This window comes from Saccopteryx leptura, chromosome 2 (genome assembly GCF_036850995.1).
Source record: "Saccopteryx leptura isolate mSacLep1 chromosome 2, mSacLep1_pri_phased_curated, whole genome shotgun sequence".
In the NCBI taxonomy this organism is placed as follows: Eukaryota; Metazoa; Chordata; class Mammalia; order Chiroptera; family Emballonuridae; genus Saccopteryx; species Saccopteryx leptura.
This window is the reverse complement of record NC_089504.1, coordinates 18,546,647-18,561,217: the sequence shown is the minus strand read 5'-3', so window position 1 is coordinate 18,561,217 and position 14,571 is coordinate 18,546,647. Positions and strand designations below refer to the sequence as shown.

The 14,571-nt window shown below is 49.4% G+C and overlaps 1 protein-coding gene across 5 annotated transcripts in view; it reads right to left on the bottom strand.

Moving 5' to 3' along the window:
• Window positions 1-14,571, bottom strand: part of ASTN2 (astrotactin 2) — a 907,524-nt gene that overhangs the window by 154,478 nt on the left and 738,475 nt on the right. The gene's annotated exons all lie outside the window — the stretch shown is intronic.

Below are 14,571 nucleotides of genomic sequence, written 5' to 3'. Positions count from 1 at the left end.
ACTTTAAATAAATGTGTATGGCTGTGTTCTGATAAAGCTTTATTTATAAAGAGGCAGCAGGCCAAATTTGGCCTGAGTGTCAGTTTGCTGACCCTTGCTCTACAATTCTGGCATCCCCAAACTCTGGCCCACGGGCCACATGCGGCACCTTGAGGCCATTTATCCGGCCCCTGCCGCACTTCCAGAAGGGGCACCTCTTTCATTGGTGGTCAGTGAGAGGAGCACTGTATGTGGCGGCCCTCCAACGGTCTGAGGGACAGTGAACTGGCCCCCTGTGTAAAAAGTTTGGGGACCCTTGCATGATAATCAATGTTCTATTTAATTGCAATGTGTCTCATAGCCTCTATTTTTTACCCCTTTAACATTCTTTTCCTCTGCTAGAATTTTACCCCCTCCCCCTACTCTAATTCGCTCCTTGGGTCTCCAGTGAAACATTCCTTTCCCTGGGAACCCCACCTTGGCTTTCTTCAACAGGTGATCACACTCCTTTCCCGGCCATCGTCACCCACTGGACCACACCTACCAGCACAGTCCTCTGCTTGTCTCACCCACCACGTTCGGACCCCCCCCAAGGGCACGGGCCGTGCCTTATTCACACCAGTGTTCTCTGGGCTGCGCACAGTTACTCTGTCACCATTCACTGAGTCAATGGATGGGCACTGCAGCACTAGTCAGGGGCCCAGGTGCAGGCGGCTTCCTGCTCCAGTCAGTCCCTTTACACTGGCGTCGCAAGACACTGAGGTTCAGTGTTTGACAGCCCTTTTTAAAACTTAGGGCTTCTTACCCCTTTGCCAGGTAACAAACTATGTTCTCTCTCTTCCTCTCTCCTTCCTTCCTTCCTTCCTTCCTTCCTTCCTTCCTTCCTTCCTTCCTTCCTTCCTTCCTTCCTTCCTTCCTTCCTCCCTCCCTCCCTCCCTCCCTTCCTCCCCCCTCCCTTTCTCTCTCTCTTTCTTTCTTTCTTTTTCTTTTTTCTCTCTCTCTTTTCTTCCTCCCCCCTCCCTCCCTCCCTCCCTTCCTTTCTTCCTTCCTCCCTTTTCTTTCTTCCTTCTTTTTTCTTTTCTTCCCTTCCTTCATTCCTTCCTTTGTTCCTTCCTCATTTCTTCCTCCCTTATTTTCTTCTTTCCTTCCCTTCCTTCTTTTCTTTTTTCTTTTTCTTTCTTTCTCTTTCTCTCTTTCTCTCTCTCCCGCCTTCCCCCTCCCCCTCCCTCCCTCCCTCTCTGCCTGCCTGCCTGCCTGCCTTCCTTCCTTCCTTCCTTCCTTCCTTCCCTCTCTCTCTCCCTCCCTCCTTCCCTCCCTCTCTCCCTCCTTTCCCTCTCTTCCTCCTCCTTCCTTCCTTTTCTCTCCTTTACTTTCTGTGTACTTTTTAAATGAAAACCTCACATGGCCTATAACCAAGGGCACCTGATCACCCAGGTGTCACTGTTCCATCCTGTGCTATTCCAAAGACTCAAGCAGAGCACGTGTGTGAACAGTGGGTCTAGCAGCTGCTTCCTTAGCTACCAGGAGAAAGTGTGTGCAACATGGTTATTGGATACGCCCCCTCACATTTCTCCCGGTGCCTCTGATTCGGAGGCTCCAACTATTCCTGCCGCATATTCTTACCTACATCCTCCCCTAGAGGATGAGTAAATTGTCTCATTTCCCTTGAATTAAGAGTCGCAATCCAAACAAATTTTTAAAAATTATAATAAAAGCAAATGTTCACAGAGCACCTAATTACACAGATTAAGGTGCTTTAAAGGCATTAAAAGAAATGTAATCATAACAACAGTCCTGAGACACAGATCTCATGTTCCTCACTAACAGCTGACAGACCCAGGAACCAGAGCTCTCAAGCTATTTTCCCAAGATCACACGGAGTAGGCGGTAGAAGTAGACTCCCAGCCCATGTCTCTGGGACTCCCAAACCCAGACCTTTTCTATTTAGGTCTGCAGGGTCTTAGATTAACCCCAAGCAGAGATGCCAGGCTTAGTAAATAAAAACAGGATGCCCAGTTAAAATGCGAATTTCAGATAAACAACAACTTTTTCTTTAGTGTAAATATACCCCACCCAATGTTTGCATATTGAGTAGGCGAGCCAGGGTCTAGCACATAGTAACAGCACTGTTCCTACCACAGGGCAGAACCTGGGCTCGGAACAAATGCCTGTTCTCCTACCAGCATCAGAGGGGGACGCTCTCATGGGGACACAGACCAGATGGGATGGCACGAAGTCACGCTGACGGACAAGCCTGTTTTCTCCCTGCATTTGCAGGTTCCCCCTTGACTGAAATTAACGTGCACAACTGCTCGTGGCTCTGGATTCTCTAACATCTCCAGCCAGCACTCAGGGCCTAATTACCATAATGGTGCAATCCAGGGCCACGGGAGAAAGTGACGCAGATGGTAGGAGATTGCCTTAGACTCCAGCAAGGGGAGGAGAGAGCACATCCTGTTTTGTTTGTGTATGTGTTTTTGTTTCTGCATGTATGTGTGCGTGTGTGTGTGTGTGTGTGTGTGCGCGCGCGCATGCATGTTCTGCAATCAATAGTCGCTTGAGCTTGTGGAAAACAAAACAGAACATCTCTCTGGACTTTGTGGGTTTCACCATCCAAGCGGCTCTTGGGGGAATAAATTCTGTCTGTAAGTCTCCACATCCCCTGGCTCCCGCCCAGACCCTGAGGAACAGAGTGGGGACGGGTGCAAGGGCCAGGCCAACCCTGGACGGCGCACAAACACACCCTGATAAAAGGCCTACATCAAACAGGGAGCCCTAGCAAGGCAGCGGAGGCCAGCGCTGTGTCAGCGAAGGATCACTCTTTCCTTACGTCCCCAGTCCTTGCAACACTCCAAACTGAATCCAATTAGCTCTCCGGGGAGGAGACTCATAGAATGTTCCCGCTTCAAGGGACTCTAAATCATCTCATCTGATGCCTGTTACTGAGGCAGATCCAGTGGCCTGGAAAGACGAGCTGGCTGGTCCCCACGTAAGACAGCGACTTTGTGATGAAATAACTCTTCCTCCTTTTAATCCTCACCATCGTCCTCTGGGATGGGTGCTGTGTCCATTCACAGATGAGCACGGAGGAGTGAGAACTTGAACTGAAGTCCATCCGAATCCTGGCACTTCTGACTTTCCCAGGTCCACACGGGAACAATACATGCCAAGATTTCATCCAAAACATCCTTTTCAGCTGCTCTGTTTGAATCACATGCTTAGGCCTTGTTTGTGTGTGTGTCTGTGTGTGTTCTCTGAGGGAAATGAAACCTTACACTGGAGGCATTGTCGACTCCTGGCTTTTGAGTAAGTGAAGGGACTTAAGAAACAAATCCTGTACTTAATACAGGGCTAAGGGCTATATTTGCATGGCTATTGGTTTTCATAACAAAGAAGGTTTGCATTTCCATGACTTACAAATGCTTCCAACTTCTGGCTAATTAGCTAGCAAACGGAGCTGGGCAGGAGGAGAAAACAGCCACAAAAATGTTAAGCAATCAAAATAAACTAGGATTTATTATTATTTTTTTCACTCTATTGTTACTTTCATATGCGAACGCGCATAAATTATTCCTCTCTTTAAGCCTCAATTTCTCCATCTGCAAAATGAGGGCACAGGAGATATATTTTTGAAGGTTTAATTAAGTTTTAATAAACATTCACTCCAAACCACGTGCTGTCTCCACGCTAAGAAAGGAGATGAAAAGCCTGTAGCTAACTTCAAAGGGTTCAGGGTTTAATGGTGGAGGCAAACACAATTACAATTAATATGGTTCAAGCGCTGTGAAGTAACACACACAAGAGGCCCTGCGGATGCCGAGGAAGTGGCCCTTCCAGCTCTGAGAATGTTGACAGTGTCTTAGGCATCTTAAGCTTTAAGTAAACATTCCACATTGGATTAAGGTACTTGGGGCCATCTATATAGACTGTCATTAAATCCACGAATTAAATTCCATACTCTATACTATAGTGACCATAACTGTATTTCTTTTTTACACTAAAAATTATACTCAAGGGTTGACACCCAGTCTGTTATTTTTTTATATTAAGGTGGTTCTGGTCTGTGTGACCAAAATGATGGCCTGAAGTCCTTACTCAAAGCTTAATGGATTTAGTTATCTCTACCAGGATTGGTCCTACCGGTACCCAATGCATTTGCAATTGAGGTGGAAAGTCTTCTAGAGACAAAATAATTATTACCTTTCTACCCCTGGCTCCTTGTCGGTGCCTAACACAGTAGCCAGCAGGTAATGTCAGTCAGCCAGTGCTTCTTGGATTGAATTAAAAGTTCACAAGGAACGCTGAATGGAACAAACCAACATGTAAATGACGAAATGCAAAGAAAGTGTGTGTGTGTGTGTGTGTGTGTGTGTGTGTGTGTGTGTGATATTCTCTTCTTCCCCAAGATTACTTGTATCTCCGATGTCGGTCAACAGCACCCATCAATCTGGGCTTTAGGCCTCTAGCCTAAAATGGAGGGTCAACCCAGGCTCCTCCCTCTTCTCATAACATGTTTCAAGACCAACCTCTCTTCCCTGGTCCCATGGCTGTCTCTCTGGCACAGGTTAGCCAGACCTCATTTCTGGGCAATGGGCACTGCCCCAGGACTGGCCTTTGGCCCCACGGTCACCCTTCCCACACACCCTCCCGCTCTCTAAAACATTCTCTTGAGAGTTGCACCACTGTCTGGACGACACCTCTGGTTCATCAGCCTGACTTTCAGAGTCCTTTGTTGTTCATCCTGTGGTCCGTCTCCCTTCTCCCCATGCACCCACGGTGACCCAGCACACCCCATCTTCTCATAGTAACGACCCTGCACCAGCCCTTTCTCATGCTCTGCCTCCAGACTCGAAATGCCCGACCTCCACTTATTCCTCCTTGCTGACCTCTCGGAAACTTCTTGAGCACCAGGACCTGGGCTAAGCCGTTAGACAGATGTAAGCAGAGCATGGATGATGGGCCGGGTACAGAAGGTCGCCAAAGCAAGGACGACAGGCCAGGCAATCCCTCGGTTGTGTTTCAGCTCCAGGCCTAGAACAGCAGCAAAGCCAGACGAGTGACATTGTGGCTGACATCGGGACCAGCTGCACCGAGTAAGGTCCTCTGCCCTGGTGCCGACCAATCAGTGGAGGCCACAACCCTGAGTGAACGCACCTGGAGAGGTGATGAATATTCTATCAAAATCCTCCCCTGGGGACTCCCCTAAAATCTCACCCTTCCACGTCCCGAGGACAGAGGACACAGTGTGCTCCCCTCCCCAGAGCAGACAGACCCGTGCCTTTCCCCTTCTCTTCCTCCGCCCACCCCCTCTACTCCCTTTACCCTTCTCTCATTTCCTCTACCTCTGTGACTGAAGAAACCTTCTCTTAGATCTTCAGTCTTGGCTTTGAATTCTTTCCCACCCAGAGCTCAAGTACCACGGTTGTTGAACCCAGGTCCGGCCTGACTCCGCTCACTGGTCTAACACTTGGTGCTATTTTCGTCCTCACCGTGACCAACAGACCCAGCCACGCTTAGGAGATTTTGCGTCTCCCTCATCTCATTCCGTTTTTTGCACACTTTGCATTTCCCTGCAACTTCCTTGTTGATGGTTCCTCCTTGCTTAACAAACTGTGAACTCTTTCAGGCCAGGGTAATGCATTGATTTATCTCTACATCTCCAGCTTCAGGCAAGAGTCAACGCATAGCAGGGTCCCCAACGTGCGCTGAATTCCAGAGCTCTGTAATAGGGTGTCCTGCCAGCAGTCCAACTTGCAAACTCGCTGTTGCTTTTCACTTCTAGCCAAAGTGATGGCAGAAAAGCCATTGGTCACCATAGAAAGACGAAATTTCCATGAAACCATTGAAATGGGGTTCGGGATGGGGCACAAGGTGGAGCCCCTTTTGAAGACATTTGTGATTACTGCTAAGGAGAATGGGTTGATAGTTTTTTGCCAAGAAAGTGTTGGAAGGTTTAAACTAAGGAGCTCCAGAGACGGGAAAGGAGGAGAGTGGGGAGTGTCCTAGCTTTGTAGGGAGACTAATTCCTAAGCCCCTGCTGAGCACATGTTTGGTCGGTGAGGAGGACCCGGGACTGAGGAGCATGGGTAGGACTGAAGAGGACAACCTGGCAGTGCTTACGCAGAAGTAGATATAGTGGCTCCTAGTCCAGCCTAGACCTCGGGGCGAGGACCCACTGGTCCTATCCACCATTCAGGCATCAGCACACTCCACGGCAGTGCCTGCAGGAGGTGCCCATCACTCATGTCCCCGGTGGCCACAGGAGCTGCAAGCCAAGGGCTGGAGCTGCCATTCTGGGGGGAATGGAATGAGAATTGCTGATATGCCCATACAGTGAGGAGGTTAACTGGTCACCTTGCTACAAACTGACTGAATAATTAAGCAGCATGTATGAAAACCCATTTGGAGACAGAAATAGGTGAGGTTAATTGACTTAAGTTTCTCTGGTCCCCCCCCTCCACCCCAAACAGAGGAGAAAGGCAGATGAGGTGACTTTAAAACATACCCTTGGCCCTGGCCGGTTGGCTCAGTGGTAGAGTGTCAGCCTGGCATGTGGAAGTCTTGGGTTTGCTTCCCAGTCAGGGCACACAGGAGAAGCGCCCATCTGCTTCTCCACCCCTCCCCCTCTTGCTTCCTTCTCTCTCTCTCTTTCTCTCTTCCCCTCCTGCACCCATGGCTCAATTGGAGCGAGTTGGCCCAGGTGCTGAGGATGGCTCCAGGCTTCTGCCTCAGATGCGAAGAAGAGTTCGGCTTCTGAGCAATAAAGCAACACCTTAGATGGGCAGAGCATCGCCCCCTAGTGGGCTTGCCGGGTGGATGCTGGTCAGGGCGGATGCAGGAGTCTGTCTCTCTGCCTCCCCTCCTCTCACTGAATAAAAACATAAACATAAAAATAAGTAAATAAATAAAACATACCCCTAAATACCTTTGACATTTCTCTCATCAAGAGGTAGGATCTGGGTTCCCTCCCCTTGAGCCTGGGCTCTCTGATTGCATTGCTTGACCAAAAAAAAGTGTTGCCGCTTCAATTTCTGGGTCCAGACCTTCCAACACTGGCCACTTCCACATGCCTCTTGGGACACTTGCTCTTTGAACCCAAGCACCATGCTGTGGGGCAGTCCAGCCAACAGACCCAGCTGAGGTCCTAGTCAACCCCCAGGTCATCTGCTGGCCATGTGAACAGGCAAGCCTGGGAGATGGCTCCGGCCATCGCCACTGGCAGACTGCAGCCACGTGAGCAGGCTGAGTGAGAATGCCCAGCTGAGTCCACTCACCCCACAGAACGATCAGAGAGAGAACATTGCTGTTTTAATGGATTGGGGATTTGGGGGATTACGTAGCAATAAATAAGTGGGAACAGCAGGTCGTTCACCTCTGAGCAACCCCAAAAGACGGCTTGGAGGAGGGAGCATCTGAGGAGCAGCTGGACAAAGGGAAGGAAAAACCTCCAGCGCATGCGTATCCCGGGAGCTGGGGGGCTCTGAGGTGCATAAACACGTACCCTCTGTCACAGGTCCCTGTCATTTAGATCTGGGGGAGTTTGCAAGGTGATACTGGTTCTAACAACTTCGCAGAAGAAGAGACCCAAAGAGGGGAAGGGACTTGTCCAAGTTCATGCTGCGAGAATCCGGTGGAAACAAACCAAGATTTTCCTATCCACTAACACCCACTGCATGAGGTCGCCTCTGCTTGGGCCCAGCTTCGAGCCACTCATCTGCTACGCCGTGGGACAGGAAACACACATAACAACAGCACTTACTGAGATTGTGCTGAGCACTCTAACATTAAATCCTGCCAAGAGCCTTATGAGACAGAGTCTGCTGACACCATCCCCATGTGACAGATGTGGACACTGAGGTTCGGAGGGCAGAAAAACCTGTTCAAAGTCACCCCGTTAAAAAGCAGGAGGACCAGAACTTGAACTCAGGTCCTCTGATCCTGAGGCCCATTCTCCCAGCTGCTCCCGCCATGAGTAATATTCTCATGAACCAGAGGGTGTTAGTGATAGTGTTTCCCCGCGTGTTTGATTGACAGGAGGGACTGAGAGTGGGGAGCACAGGCGGGACTGGAGGGGGCAGCACAGCAGTGCTCGGGCAGAGGCATGAAGAGGGGCTACTCCGAGCGCTCACTACAAGCCACGCACGGCTCTCAGCATACTACGCACACCACTCCTCACGTACATGCAGAGCACCTTAGCTGTATTAACTCATTTAACTGTCCCAACAGCCGGCACGGTAGGACTGGTCACTATGTCCATCTTTAAACTTGTGCCCAGCACACTACACACACCACTCCTCACGTACATGCAAAGCGCCTTAGCTGTATTAACTCATTTAACTGTCCCAACAGCCTGCACGGTAGGACTGGTCACTATGTCCATCTTTAAACTTGTGCCTAGCACACTACACACACCGCTCCTCACGTACATGCAGAGCACCTTAGCTGTATTAACTCATTTAACTGTCCCAACAGCCGGCACGGTAGGATTGGTCACTATGTCCATCTTTAAACTTGTGCCCAGCACACTACACATACCGCTCCTCACGTACATGCAAAGCGCCTTAGCTGTATTAACTCATTTAACTGTCCCAACAGCCAGCACGGTAGGACTGGTCACTATGTCCATCTTTAAACTTGTGCCCAGGGTCACAGAGCTAGGAAGTGACACAGCCAGGATTTGGACCCAGGTTCTAGGTCTGATCTGGCTCTAGAGCCTGAGCTCTGATACAGAAAACCTCCAAATAAACATTCTGATGGAGACAATCCATTTTTTATTTTATTTATTTATTTTTTAATTTTTTACAGAGACAGAGAGTGAGTCAGAGAGAGAGAGATAGACAGGGACAGACAGACAGAAACGGAGAGATGAGAAGCAACAATCATTAGTTTTTCATTGTGCGTTACGACACCTTAGTTGTTCATTGATTGCTTTCTCATATGTGCCTTGACCGCGGGCCTTCAGCAGACCAAGTAACCCCCTGCTGGAGCCAGCGACCCTGGGCTCAAGCTGGTGAAATTTTGCTCAAACCAGATGAGCACGCGCTCAAGCTGGCAGCCTCGGGGTCTCGAACCTGGGTCCTTTGCATCCCAGTCCGACACTCTATCCACTGCGCCACCGCCTGGTCAGGCGACAATCCATTTTTTAAAAGTGTTATTTATACTCCCGATCCCCGTCCCCTACCGTTAGCATACATCGCGATTTTTCATGGTATCCAATGGGCGTGGGCCAATGAAAATGGCATAGGCAACTACCATTTTTGTAGATTGAAAGTCAGCAATTTCATATGATTCAATATAATAGAAGCCACAGGAATAAATAAAATCCCAGAAGAAGTGGATAGAAAGTACGCAAAGAAGAGAGTGAGACTAGGATGGGAGAGTCCCAGGAAACGCACACATTTTCTGATTACCTTGCTGTGTGGCCTCAGTAAGTCTCTTACCCTCTCTGGTCCTTACTGTCACCTGCACTTTCTTCGGCTTGGACATTTAGTGCAGAGCATTGCTGGTTCTGAGCATTGTCTGATGTGTCCTGGATTTTGCTTTTTCTCAAAGCTGCCCACAATTTTCCCAACCCCTTTAAAAACTCCTGTTCTAGATCCACCGCCTGGAATCCTTAAAAAAAAAAAAATACCTGCCCAGCAAACCTATGGAGACAGTAAAAGGATCAGTGGTTGGCAAGGGTGGGGGAAGGGGAGGGATGGACAGGTAGAGCACAAAGAATTTGGGGGTGGTTAAACTGTTCCGTCTGATCCATTCATGGTGGACATACATTATTATACATTCAATACCCAAACTCCGAGAATGCACACCAAGAGTTAACCTTCAGGAAAACTATGGGCTACGGATGATATGATGTGTTCGTGTGGGTTCACTGGTTCTCACAAACTGGGGTGGGACCTTGATGGTGGGGGAGGCTCCGTGTGTGTTTGGGGGGCGGGTGCAGAGAGTATATAGGAACTCGGTACTCAACACTCAGTTTTCTTTTTAAATAAATGGGGTTGACCACTTTGACCTGTTCTCTTTGGAACGTCCATGGCTGTCAAGAGACGGTGGACGGTGGTGGAAGCAGACTCTCTACCCACCTCCTTCTCTCTCTTCCTTTCTTTTTCTCTTCTTTTATTTATTTCACATACTAAGGTATAAAACAGTCAAAAGGTGTCAGGTGTTGTACACCTGACACTCATATATATCATCATGGTGACTATCCTTTCATAAAAAAAATTTTTTTTAAGTAAACAAACAAACATATCAACTCAATTTTGCCTGGAACCTAAAACTGCTCTAGAAAATAAAGCCTATTTAAGAAACTCCTGCCAGCTAACATCCTCCCCGTAGAGGAGGTCACACAGATGACAAGAATGCCACTGATGGTTTCTGAAGAAAGGGACCGGTGTGGTGAAGAGATGAGGTACTTAGCATCTCCTTGTTCTGGGCCTGCTGCTAGGGCGTCTGACTATGAGCTGCTATCAGCCTCTCAGCAACCTGCGCAGCACAACTCTACCTGCCTGCTGTGCCTCACAGATGAACAAGGGGAGGCTCAGAGAATAGCCAGGTGTCCCCAAACTATGGCCCGTGGGCCGCAATGCGGAGGCCACTTATCCAGCCCCCACTGCACTTTTGGAAGGGGCACCTCTTTCATTGGTGGTCAGTGAGAGGACCATTGTATTTGGCAGCCCTCCAATGGTCTGAGGGACAGTGAACTGGCCCCCTGTGTAAAAAGTTTGGAGACCCCTGGATAGACCGTACTGTCCCAGGGTCCCCCACATCCAGTGCGATCGATCAGAGACTCTCTGATTCTGAGCCCAAGCTTTGCCCCCTGACCCACCCGCGGTTTTCAGCCTCGGAGTCAGAAACCCCTCCTCCCCTATTCAGAAGGCCCTACCATGAAGAAATACTAACTGGTAAGGACCCACTTGCTAGATGAGAAATTGTGCAGCTTAATCTCTGGCTCTATAAATCACATAAACGACAGCTAATTTCCCCTGTCAGGACGAACTTGGCTTTTTGAGCCATTCTCCCCTGAATGATGAGAGCCCGACAGAAAAGCTTGTTAATCTGGGTGATGGGTGGAAGGCATTTAGAGCCAGCCAACCCACCGCCTCTTGCCACACTTACCTCGGCTAATGAAAAAACATTAGAGAAATAAATATACAACCCACCGAGACACCCCTGCAAGGGGCTCTGTCAGCTGTCTGTTTCACAAGTTGTACAGACACACGGAGATGGAGCGCCGTGATCTTCGGGCAAGGGGCTGTTTTTCTTGTCAGTTCACCCCATATTTCAGCCCTCATCCATCTCGTGCAGAAGATGAAGTGCCAGGTTTTAATGCATTAACAACAACAGTGGGCATTCTGGAGCGCATATATACGCCAGTCGCAGAGCTCAACGTTTGCCGTGAAGAGAGTCCATTCATTTTCACAGCCACACCACGAGCCGGGTATGCCTGTCACTCTCATTATGCAGAGGGTGAGACCGTAACCCCGGCGCATTTGGGGTCCTCTCCCGTGTCACAGAACCACTATCTGGCAGAGCAGAATTCAAACTCAATTTCTTCGAAGTCTGAAGCCTACAGGCTTGGTCACTAGGAGCCAGTTTAATCCCCAAGGGAAGCCTGTATTTAGGCCGCATGGCCTCCCATGCAATTTTTGGAAAAGTTAAAATTTTAAAAAATTTAGGGGGCTCCTCTGATCGGTTGACTTGAACGACGTCACAAATCTAAGATGACTCGGAGTTAGGATTCGAACACAAGTCTGACTCCAAAGACTCAATCCTTTTCTCTGCCCTGGCCATTCTTCCTACTTACTGAAGACAGACAGGCGCTGAGGTGTGTGACATATTCTCAGGAGGAGACAGGGTGACCAGTTTACCTTGTTCCATCAGACGGTCAGTCTCACGTCGGTTTTTAACCCAAATCCACACTCTAAATTGTGTCTTCAGGGACATGAGTTTAAAGGGATATTAACTGATTTGAGTTCAAGATAATTGGGGGGAGAGTGTAAGGAAGGTTGTCTCTGTGGTCAAATCAATTTGAGAAAGACTAGATCAAACAAAACCAAATAGATTCCTCCACATAGACCTTTCAGAGCCATTCATTCATATGCTAATAGTCACCCAGAAGCTCTAAAAAGGTAATGTATAAAATGCAGCATTTCCCAAATGTACTTGTCCTTGGAATCCCCACCCAACCTCTAGGCTGGACACAAAGTCCTCTGCCAGCTGAGAGTCACTCAGGACAGAGAGCTCAGCCCAGCTCCGTCAGTAACGGCGAGGCTTGCTCGCGCCAGCCTTCATCTCTGGGGCTTGTTACCTCTTCTGTTAAATAAGGGTGTTGAATGTTCCGGTGTTGGAGGCCCTCACTTTCTGGACAGAAGTACGGGGAGCTCCCCCTGAAGCTGCCCCAACCTCTGCTAAGTCTTCCCCAGGCATCCAGCTCAGGTGCCTGCTCTGGCTTCCAGACCAGACCCTGGGTCGCAACTGATGACCCGGGCTCACCATGATCGGCCTGTCTGGCCACAGACTTCTGCCGCTTCTCACTCGACGCCTGTGAGTCATGTGGATGCCTCTGTGTTCATGTCAGGCCCCTCAGTCTCTGGCCTCTGCTTCCCCCTCTGGCATCCCCTCTTGCCAATACCCTTCTTATACTCTGTTCTCCAGCCATGCTTTTCCACCTCCAGCCTTTTACATGCTATCTCCTCTCCTTGGAACACACTTCCCCCGCCCTATCCTTTCCCCAGTGACTAATCCATCACCTCGCAGCTGGGAGACCATCCCCTGCAGACAATCTTCCCTAGCCCTCTAAAGCTGGGGCACGCCCCTTCCTATATAACACATCTCCCCCCACCTTTCGTTATAATAAAACTTATCTTACTATGTTCTGTTTCATTGCCTGTCCCGCTGCTCTTCTGTCTCTCCTAACAGACTGTGTACCAACTGAGGTTGGGGCCCGTCTTCTTTGTTTATTATTTACTCCCTACTGCCTGACACAGAGTAGGGGGTCCAGGAATCAATTCCTCAACCGGCCCATCGTAAGTTAATGAACATGGAGAACCCGAGTTCTGTCGTATCTCTCTCTGCTCCTTCACCCTGTGTTGGACTTAGCATGGGAGATTTCTTCTTCCTGGCCCGAAGCCTTGGGATCGCTCTGCACTCAGAACCTCTGCCACGCTCCTGGTGATGTAGCAAACGTCACCGCTGAGAAGAGCCCAGGAGATTGAAGAGCCAAAGCTCTTGACTCAAAAATCTCCAACACCCTCCAGTAAAACATGGAAGGGTCTTGAAGCGTTTCTTATACAAAAGCATCCCAAGTGTCAGAAGGGACAAGAGCTACATTTCTTTTTTCTTTTTCTTTTTTTTTGTATTTTTCTGAAGCTGGAAATGGGGAGAGACAACCAGACAGACTCCTGCATGCGCCCGACCGGGATCCACCCGACACGCCCACTAGGGGCGAAGCTCTGCTCACCAGGGGGCATCGTTCTGCCCCTCCGGGGCGTCGCTCTGCAGCGACCAGAGCCACTCTAGCACCTGGGGCAGAGGCCAAGGAGCCATCCCCAGCGCCCGGGCCATCTTTGCTCCAATGGAGCCTCGCTGCAGGAGGGGAAGAGAGAGACAGAGAGGAAGGAGGGCGGGGGGGGGGGGTGGTGGAGAAGCAAATGGGTGCTTCTCCTATGTGCCCTGGCCGGGAATCGAACCTGGGTCCCCCACACGCCAGGCCAACACTCTACCGCTGAGCCAACCAGCCAGGGCAGAGCTCCATTTCTTTGACGTCTCCTTCATAAGTTGTATGCAAACTGCAGACTCCATTCCACGATAGGCTTGGGTTGGATTTAATATAAAATGATAGATTCCCCCCCCCGAAATGGTTCTCATAATGTGCGCCTCCTTAAAGACTGGGAGCACTTGTCAGAAATTCGGGTTCCCAAACCAAACTCAGGCCCACTGAACGGGAACCCGGGGAGAGCTGCTCTGGACCTGTGATCCGAGGGGATTCTGATCTCAGGGGCTTCCTCTGGACTGTTATTCTCAAGGATCTCTGTCTCTTTATCGTGTGGCTCGGGTCTCTCCTAGCATGTCAGAAGAGTATCCCCTGGGTGAAGGAACTGCAGTGGGAGACTAAAAAAATCTACAGGATTTTAATACAGTGTGTCCGTAAAGTCATGGTGCACTTTTGGCCGGCCACAAGAAAGCAACAAAAGATGACAGAAATATGAAATCTGCACCAAATAAAAGGAAAACTCTCCCAGTTCCATACCTATTCGGTGCAGTTCGATGTGGGCTCACGCACAGATTTTTTAGGGCTCCTTAGGTAGCTATCCCGTATAGCCTCTACAGACTCGTCACTGACTGATGCCTACCAGAACGGGGTTTCTCCACCAAACTGCCGGTTTCCTTCAACTGCTTATCCCATCGAGTAATGTTATTCCTATGTGGTGGCACTTTGTTATAAATGCGCCGATATTCACGTTGCACTTTGGTCACGGATTAGAATTTAGCGAGCCACAGAACACACTGAACTTTCCTCTGTACCATCCACATCTCGACTGGCATGGCCGTGGGCTGCTCCGCTGTATACACGGTGTTACATCATCATCTGCG